Here is a 10,552-nt window from a genome sequence, read left to right on the forward strand (position 1 = left end):
CCACTGCCTGCTGGCAGAGGAACCTAAACCTCCAAAAAGGGCAACTCTTGAGAGAACTGGGAAGAACCAAAGACAAAAAGAGAGGGTAAAGGAATCAGGGCGGGACTAGCATTCCTGAGAGGGAGCTCTGAAGGAGAAAAGGATCCCACCTCCTGGGAAGGCAGCTAACTGACAGGGAGATAAGCTGAGATGGAGGAATCTCAAAGTCACCACGAAAAGCACAGCAGCTGGACTGAGGAAGGCAAAGCAGAGTGAGAGCTGCATCTGAACCACTGGCCGGGACACCCCAGCCAGAGATGCGCAGACAGGGGCTGGGTGCTGAGACTCTGGCTCCAGAGGGGAGTCCTGGGGAGAGGACTGAGGCTGGCATGTGGGGACAGCCTGAGGGGCTAAGCAGCTGTGCAGCACAGGCTGAGGAGAGGAATGCCAGGGCAGAGGGAATCCAGGAGAAGGGCCAACCCACACGAGAGGCCAGGCACCATTGCTGGGGAAGGGAGGGGCATGGGTGGACCCAAAGGAAGCTCCAGGCACCAGAGCTGCCCATGCCCCAGGCTCAGAGGACCAGGTGGCTCTGTGCAGGTTCCCAGCAGGCGGTGAGAAGCCTCTTGCTCCTCGAAGGGAGACTGGGCACTTCTTCTGCAGGCTGCCAGTGGTCAGGCACCTCTTGTGTGGCCTAAGAGCATCAGGGGGCTGAGTGCTGTGTGGTGCCTCTTGCACCATCTACAGGCAGCAGGGACAGGCCTCAGCGGTTGCCTCAGAGGCCAGAGAGAAGCATGGCCTGCCACCACTGGGGACATGTGAGTGGGCTCCACCTGCAGTCACCTCAGGGGTTGGCAAAAAGAAGAGGGCACTGCACCCAAGCACCATACACTTTTGCTCTCACTCCCCTGGGAACACACCTGCCCTGCAGCTGCCATTGCCAAATGCTCTGGGCAGCACCCAGAGATGGTCATCTGTCCCTTCCCAAGACCCTACAACTAGGAGCAGCTGGCGCAGCACCTCCTGTGGGGGATAGGCAGAACAGGGTGCTTCTTGTATGGTCTGCATGTGGTGGGGGCAAACCACCACAGTTATCTCTGACTCCAGAGGCAGTCATGGCCCGCTCCCACTAGGGGTCCCTGAACAAGCACCACCTCACCTGTGGTTCCAATCACCTCAGAGGAGGGCATTGCAATTGAACACTGCTGCTGCTACTGCCAAATGCTCTGGACTCCTCGTAGATCTGCCTAGAGCTCATTACCACTTACTCGGACCCTGCAACTATGAGTAGCCTGTACCACATTCCTGCAGGTCCTTGCTGCTGTTTTGAACCCAATGACCAGGCACTGACTGCTGGCCCTACCCACTTCCTCCTTCTCCCTGAAAACACACTGAGTGTCCTGGAAATAACAGTCTGCTCACACCAAAGAAAGAGACAGAAACTATTCAAACTCGCACACCAAAAATAGCCACCCTCCCCCCCCCAAAAAAAAAAGAATACATAGAAGTAGCCTTGCAAGACTACAGTTTGGCTTCCCTAAACTCACAGACAAAGAAAAACATAAGCAAGATGAAGACGCTCAGAAACCAATCCCAGTTAAAGGAAAAGAGGAATTCACCTAAAGAAGTCAACAATGAAACAGACCTCTGAAGTCTGACAGACATTGAGTTCAAAAGGGAGATAGTGAAAATACTGAAGGAATTAATGCTGATCAAGGAATTAAGAGAGGATATGAATAGTAATGCAGATTCCTTTAGAAAGGAACTAGAAAATATAAGAAGGAGCCATGAAAAACTAGAAAATTCATGTGCAGAGATGCAAACTGAGCTAAAGGCACTAAAAAGCAGAATGAATGATGCAGAGAAATTAGTGACTTGGAAGACAGAATAATGGAAATCACCCAATCAGGACAGCAGACAGGAAACCAAATGAAAAAACATGAAAGCAATATAAGATATCTGTGGGATAATATAAAGCAGGCCAATCTACAAATAATAGGAATTCTAGAAGGAGAAGAAAAAAAGGGGGAATTGAAAATGTGTTTGAAGAAATGATGTCTGAAAAATTTCCAAATCTAAAGGAAACTGATATGAAGATACAGGAAGTACAGAGGGCCCCAAACAAGGTGAACTCAAACAGGCCCACGCCAAAACATAAGAAAAATGGCAAAAGTTAAAGATCAAGAGAGGATTCTAAAGGCAGCAAGAGAAAAGCAAAGCATTAATGATAAGCAAAGCCATAAGGCTATCAGCTATTTTTCTCTGTAGAAACCCTACAGGCCAGAACAGAGTGGCAAGATAGATTTCAAGGGCTGAGAGGAAAAAAATCTGCAACCTAGAATACTCTATCCAGCAAGAATATCATTTAAAATAGAAGGGAAAATACAGAATTTCTCCAGCAAACAAAAGCTGAAAGACTACAGCAATACTAAACCCATTCAAATAGAAATACGGAGGAGTTCCCGTTTTGGTGCAGTGGTTAACAAATCTGACTAGGAACCATGAGGTTGCAGGTTCGATCCCTGGCCTTGCTCAGTGGGTTAAGGATCCGGCATTGCCGTGAGCTGTGGTGTAGGTTGCAGATGCAGCTCGGATCCCGTGTTGCTGTGGCTCTGGCGTAGGCTGGCAGCTACAGCTCTGATTGGACCCCTAGCCTGGGAATCTCCATATGCCACGGGAGCAGCCCTAGAAAAGGCAAAAAGACAAAAAAAAAAAAAAAAAGAAATACGGAAAGGGCATCTCTAAATAAACAAAAAAAAAAAAAAAGGAAGAAGAAATAGGATGGAAGGAACCATAATTGGAAAGCAATCCCTTAAGTAAGTCAGCATATAGATCTAAACATGAAGATGTTAAAAAAAGGACTTCAAAATCATACAATGTAGGGAAGGAAATTAAGAAAATATAGATTCTGTTTTTATTTTAATGAGGTGTTCGAGGCTATGTGACCATCAGGCTAAAGCAAGCAGATATAGGAAGGGGTTAAGAACATACTTTAACAACAGGGCAATCCAAATCAAAACTGAACATTACATTCACAAAACCTGAAAAGGTTTTATCCATGGCCTTGCTCAGTTGGTTAAGGATCCAGCGTTGCTGTGAGCTGTGGTATAGGTCACAAACACTGCTTGGATCCCACTTTGCTGTAGCTGTGGTGTAGGCCAGCAGCTACAGCTCCAATTAGACCCCTAGCCTGGGAACCTCCATATGCTGCAGATGCGGCCCTATCCACGGTTCTATCCATGGCCTTGCTCAGTTGGTTAAGGATCCAGCGTTGCTGTGAGCTGTGGTATAGGTCACAAACACTGCTTGGATCCCACTTTGCTGTAGCTGTGGTGTAGGCCAGCAGCTACAGCTCCAATTAGACCCCTAGCCTGGGAACCTCCATATGCTGCAGATGCGGCCCTAAAAGTCTAAATAAGAATAGGAATAATAAGAATCACCTTAAATGTCAATGGACTGAATTCTCTGATCAAAAGACACAGAGTGGTAGATTGGATTAAAAAAAGCAAAAAGCATCCATCTGCTGTCTACAAGAGAGTCACCGCAGGGAAAAGGGCACATATAGTTTGAAAGTGAGGGGACAGGAAAAGATATCTCATGTCAATGGACAAGACAGGAGAGCAGGAGTTGCAATACTCATATCAGACAAAATCAACTTTAGAATGAAGGCCATAAAGAAAGACAAAGAAGGACAGCATTTAATGGTAAAAGGATCCATTCAAGAAGAAGATATTACAATCCTCTATATATATGCCCCTAATATAGGAGCATCTCGATACCTATAACAAATACTAAGAGACATAAAAGGAGAAATTTATGGGAATACAATCATAGCAGGAGACTTTAACACCCCACTCACATCAATGACAATCCTCTCGAGAGAAAATCAATAAGTCAACAGAGATCCTAAAGGACACACTTTAGAAACATTGGACTTAACATTATCAGGGCATTACATCCAAAAAAATCAGAATATGCATTCTTCTCAAGTGCACATGGAACATTCTCAAGGATCGATCACATACTGGGGCACAAAGCTAACCTCGACAAATTTAAGAGTATAGGAATTACTTCAAGTATCGTCTCTGACCACAATGGCATGAAACTAGAAGTCACCCACAGGAAAAGAAATGAGAAAAAAACTTACTACATGGAGATGAAACAACATGCTACTAAAAAAACCTATGGGTCAATGAGGACATCAAGGAGGAAATTAAGGAGTTTCCATTGTGGTGCAGTGCAAATGAATCCTACTAGGAAAAATGAGGTCTTGGGTTCAATCCCTGGCCTCACTCATTAGGTTAAGGATCAGGTGTTCCTGAGAGCTGTGATGTAGGTCACAGATGTGGCTTGGATCTGGCATTGCTGTGGCTGTGGTGTAGGCTGGCATATGCCACAACATATGGCTCTAAAAACCAAAAGAGAAAGAAAGAAAGAAAGAAAGAAAGAAAGAAAGAAAGAAAGAAAGAAAGAAAGAAAGAAAGAAAGAAAGAAAGAAAGAAAGAAAGAAAGAAAAAGAAGGAGGAAATTAAAAAATACATCAAGACAAATGACAATGAAGACATAGCTACTCAAAATCTATGGGATGCCACAAAAGCAGTGCTCAGAGGGAAGTTCAGAGAAATACAGGACTTCCTCAAAAAAGAAGAAAAATCTCATGTTGACAACTTAACCCACCACCTAAATGAATTAGAAAAAGAACAACAAGCAAAACCTAAAGTCAGCAGAGGAAGGAAATCATAATGATCAGAGAGAAAATCCATAAAACAGACATTCAAAAACAATAGAAAAAATCAATAAAACTAACACCTGGTTCTTTGAAACAGTCAACAAAATTGACAAACCTCTTGCCAGACTCACCAAGAAAAGGAGAGGAAAAAACCCAAATAAAGTCAGAAATGAAAAAGGAGACGTCACAACGGAAACTACAAAAATACCAAAAAAAAAAAAAAAAAAGAAAAAAACCATGAGAGAATACTCTCAACAATTATATGTCAACAAGTTTGACAAACTAGAAGAAACAGAAACCTTTCTAGAGACTTATACAGCCTTCCAAAACTGGATCAAGAAGAAATAGATCAACTGAGCACCCTGCTCACTAGAAATGAAATTGAGTGTGTCATAAAAACACTCCCTACAAATAAAATTCCCAGGACCAGATGGCTTCACAGGAGAATTCTACCAAACATACAAAGAGGAACTTACACCCACCCTCCTTAAACTTTTTCAAAAGGTTGCAGAAGAAGGAACACTCCCAAAGACATTCTATGATGCCACCATAACCCTAATTCCAAAACCAGACAGAGATACCACCAACAAAGAAAACTATAGGCCAATATCTTTGATGAATATAGACTTGAAAATTCTCAACAAAATTTTGGCCACCTGAATCCAACATATCAAAAAGATCATACACCACGACCAGGATGGATTCACTCCAGGTTCACAAGGATGGTTCGACATGTGCAAATCAATCAACATCAAACACCACATTAACAAAAGAAAAGTCAAAAACCACATGATCATCTCAATAGATGCAGAAAAATCATTTGACAAAGTCCAACATCCACTCACCCTAAAAATTCTTGCCAAAGTGTGTCTAGAGGGAACATACCGTAACATAAAAAAAGCCATTTATGACAAACTCACAGCAAATGTAATACTCGATGGAGAAAAAATGAAAGCCTTCCCACTCAAATCTGGAACAAGATGAGGATGCCCACTCTCGCCACTGTTACTCACCAAAGTATGGGAAGTTCCTAGCCACAGCAACCAGACAAACAAAAGAAATAAAAGGCATCCAACTAGGAAGAGAAGAGGTAAAGCTGTCACCGTATGCCTACAAAGACATGATACTGGATATAGAAAACCCTAAGGACTCAACCCAGAAACTGCTTGAACTGATCAACAAATTCAGCAAAGTAGCAGGATAAAAGATGAACATTCAGAAATCAGTTTCATTTTCGGATACTACCAATGAAATATTAGAAAAGGAACACAAAAATACAATACCTTTCAAAAATACAATACAATACCCCACAAATCAAATGCATGGGAATACCACGGACCAAGGAGGTGAAACACACATATGCTGAGACCTAGAAAACATTAATCAAGGAAATTAAAGAGGATTCAAAGAAATGGGAAGAGAGTCCATGCTCCTGGGTTGGAAGAATTAATACTGTAAAAATGTACTCACTACCCAAAGCAATCTACAGATTCAACGCAATCCCTATCAAATGACCCATGACATTTTTCACAGAACTACAACAGACAATCCAAAGATTTATATGGAATCACAAAAGACCCAAAATTGCTAAAGCAATCCTGAGGACCAAAAACCAAGCAGGAGGCTTAACTCCCCAGACTTCAGGCAATATCACAAAGCCACAGGAAACAAGAAAGTGTGGTGCTGGTTCCAAAACAGACAGACAAACCAATGGAACAGAAGAGAGAACCCAGAAATAAACCCAGACACCTATGGTCAATTAATCTTTGACAAAGGAGGCAAGAATATAAAATGGGAAAAAGACATCTTTTCAGCACGTATTGCTGGGAAACCCAGACAGGTGCACACACATCAATGAAACTAAAACACATCCTCACACCATGCACAAAAATACACTCAAGATGGCTTCAAGACTTAAATGTATGACAAGACACCATCAAACTTCTGGAAGAGAACATAGGCAAAACATTCTCTGACATCAGCCTTACAAATGTTTTCTCAGGTCAGTCTCCCAAAGCAACAGAAATAAAAGCCAAACTAATCCAATGGGACCTAATCAAACAGACAAGTTTTACACAGCAAAGGAAACCAAGAAGACAACTTACAGAAAGGGAGAAAATAGTTTCAAATGATGCAACTGACAAGGGCTTAATCTCTAAAATATACAAACAACTTATACAAATCAACAGCAAAAAAGCCAATAGCCCAATTGAAAAATGCACAAATGACCTGAATAGACATTTCTCCAAGGAAGATATACAGTTGGCCAACAGGCACATGAAAAAATGCTCAACATCCCTGGTTATTAGAGAAATGCAAATCAAAACTACCATGAGATACCACCTCGCACCAGCCAGAATGGCTATCATTCACAAGTCCACAAATAACAAATGCTGGAGGGGGTGTGGAGAAAAGGGAACCCTCCTGCACTGTGGGTGGGAATGTAAGTTGGTGCAACCACCATGGAGAACAGTATGGAGGTGCGTTAGAAAACCACATAGAACTACCATATGACCCAGCAATCCCACTCTTGGGCATATATCTGGACAAAACTTTTCTTGACAAAGACCCATGCACCCACATGTTCATTGCAGCACTATTCACAATAGCCAAGACACGGAAAAATTCTAACTGTCCAGCAACAGATGATTGGATTAGGAAGAGGTGGTAAATATGTACAATGGAATTCTACACAGCCATAAAAAGAACAAAATAATGCCATTTGCAGCAACACAGTTGGAACTAAAGACTCTCCTACTAAGTGAAGTAAGTCAGAAAGAGAACAAGTACCATAAGATATCACTTGTATCTGGAATCGGATATATGGCACCAATGAATCTTTCCACAGAAAAGAAACTCATGGACTTGCAGAATAGACTTGTGGTTGCCAGGGGGGAGGGGGAGGGAGTGGGATGGATGGGGTGCTTGGGGTTAATAGATGCAGACTCTTGCCTTTGGAATGGATAAGCAATGAAATCCTGCTGTGTAGCACTGGGAACTATATCCAGTCACTTATGATGTAGCATGATAACGTGAGGAAAAAGAATGTGTGTGTGTAACTGGGTCACCATGCTGTGCCGCAGAATATTGACAGAACACTGCAAACTAGCTATACTAAAAATAAATAAAAATCATTATATATATATCCAGTGTTGCCACAGCTGTGGCATGGGTTGCAACTGTGCTCAGATCTGATCCCTGGCCCAGGAGCTCCACATGCCACAGGGCAGCTAAAAAAGGGAAAAAAGGAACAAAAGAATACATTTAACCAAGGACATGAAAGACTGAAACACTTTCAGACAGTGATGAAGCCCCTGAAAACTATGACACACATAAATGGAAAGATACCTTGTGCTCTTGGAAAAATTCACATTGTTCAAATGTTCATTCTGCCCAAGGAAATGAACATGTGAATGCCAGCCCCTCCCCAAATTCCAACAGTCTTTTTCCCAGAAATAGAGCAAATCCTCCTACAGTTTGTGTGGAGCCACAAAAGACCTCAAGGAGCCAAAGCAACCCTCAGAAAGGACAAGAGGCCGGAGGCATCTCCCTGCCTGACTTCACTCTATGTTGTGAAGCTACAGTCACCAACAGAGTGTGGAACTGGCTCAAAAACAGGTGCCTGGCCCAGAGCAAGAGGACAGAGCCCAGAATTCAACCCACACTGAGCGGGTCAGTGTGTTCACGACAAAGGGGCCAAGGCCACGTCGTCCCCACAGGAAGTGCTGCTGGGAAAACTCAACACCACATACCATGTAAAGACAGTGGACACCATCCATACCACACACACAATGGACCAAAAAACCCCAGCTTTCAACCCAGAGCCCCTCTTGCATCCTCTGAAGGTGGACCCCCCCTCTGGTGCACATGGGAAGCTAAAAGCTTCTGCTCACCTTTTCCTCCTGTGCCACCCAATTGGCAGGAAACCTGGCTCCCATCAGTGTAGACACTGCCCCTTGATGTCCTAAAGCTGAAAGCCCCTGAAGTCTGAAGAAGACAGAGCTCTGACAGCAGAGATGCCACCAATCATCCCAGCAAAGCAGAAGCCATGGGCCCAAGGAGCCTCAACTCCCTTCATCTGTGCAAAGCAGGGTCCTCCAGGACCGCACCTGCCCCGTGGGTGCCACCACGGGAACTCCTAGAGTATTTGGTTTGGTCTGGTTTTTTTAGGGCTGCAGAAGTTCCTGGGCTAGGGGTCAAATGGATTTTGTAAAATTAAAGATTTCTCCTCTGTGAAAGGCCTTACTCAGAAAATCAAAAAGCAAGTCACAAACCGAGAGAAAACTATTTGCAAACACATACACAACAAAGGATTTGTTTCAAAATATGCAAAGAATTCTAACAAAACAACACCATTAAAAACAGAGAAAGCTCTGGAGTTCCCTTCATAGCTCAGCAGTTAATGAACCTGACTAGGATCCATGAGGATGTGGGTTCGCTCCCTGGCCTTGCTTAGTGGGTTAAGGATCTGGCATTGCTGTGACCTGTGGTGTAGGTTGCAGACACAGCTTGGATCCTGCACTGCTGTGGCTATGACATAGGCTGGCAGCTGTAGCTCTGATTTGACTCCTAGCCTGGGAACATCCATGTGACTTGGGTGCAGCCTAAAAAGAAAAAAGGAAGAAAGAAAACCATCCCCAAGAAATAGAGGTATCAAGAAAGCTGATTTATAATAGAGACAGCACTCTGCAAGTGGGTGGGGAAGGATGTTCACTTGAATAAACAGGGCCAGGATGGATGGTCACCCACATAAGAAAACTAGTATTACTGGAAACCTAACACAGTCCCACCTAAAAGACCCCTCCTACACCACTGCAAGAATAAGTAGGAGATGGCGTTCCTGTCATGGCACAGTGGTTAGCAAATCCAACTAGGAACCATGAGGTTGCAGGTTTGATCCCTGGCCTTGCTCGGTGGGTTGGGGATCTGACATTGCTGTGAGCTGTGGGTGCAGGTTGCAGATGCAGCTTGGATCCCATGTTGTTGTGACTCTGGTGTAGCCAGTGGCTGCAGCTCTGACTGGACCCCTAGCCTGGGAACCTCCATATGCCCTGGGAAGCAGCCCTAGAAAAGGCAAAAAGACAAAAAAAAAAAAAAAGAAAGAATAAGTAGGAGAATATCATGATGACCTCAGGGCTGGGGGAGGGGACACAATGTGATACTATTTACAGTGTAGCAAAAATAGAGTGCAGAAATGCTTAGAGTAAAAACAGCCTCATGCTGACAGTTGCTGGATTTTGACAAGATGCCAAGTAAATCAAAAGGTAAGAGAGGAGTTTCTGTCATGGCTCAGTGGTTAAGGAACCTGACTAGCATCCATGAGGTTGTGGGTTCGATCCCTGGCCTGGCTCAGCAAGGTAAGGATCCAGTGTTTCGGTGAGCTGTGGTATAGGTTGGAGATACGGCTCAGATCTGGTGTTGCTCTGGCTGTAGTGTAGGCCGGTGGCTACAGCTCCGATTAGACCCCTAGCCTGGGAATCTCCATAAGTGGCAGGTGTGGCCCTAAAAAAAAGACAAACCACCAAAAAAAAAAAAAGTAAGGGAAAGGGGTGCTGAAACAAATATATATCAGTGCAAAGAAGTGAAACTCAACCCCTACCTCATTCCATATGCAAATATGAATTTGAGACAAACACCTAAATTTTAAAAGTAACACGAGCAATTCTCATTGTGGTGCAGCGGAAACTAATCTGACTAGGATCCATGAGGATGTGGGTTCCATCCCTGGCCTCACTCAGTGGGGTAAGGATCTGGCATTGCCGTGAGCTGTGGTGTAGGTCGCAGAGACGGCTTGGATCCTGTATTGCCATGGCTGTGGTGTAGGCCGGCAGCAACAGCTCTGAT

This window comes from Sus scrofa, chromosome 10, assembly GCF_054392235.1.
Source record: "Sus scrofa isolate SSC_HxYL_T2T_F1_AM1 chromosome 10, Sscrofa_HxYL_maternal_Yorkshire_Landrace_v2.0, whole genome shotgun sequence".
In the NCBI taxonomy this organism is placed as follows: domain Eukaryota; kingdom Metazoa; phylum Chordata; class Mammalia; order Artiodactyla; family Suidae; genus Sus; species Sus scrofa.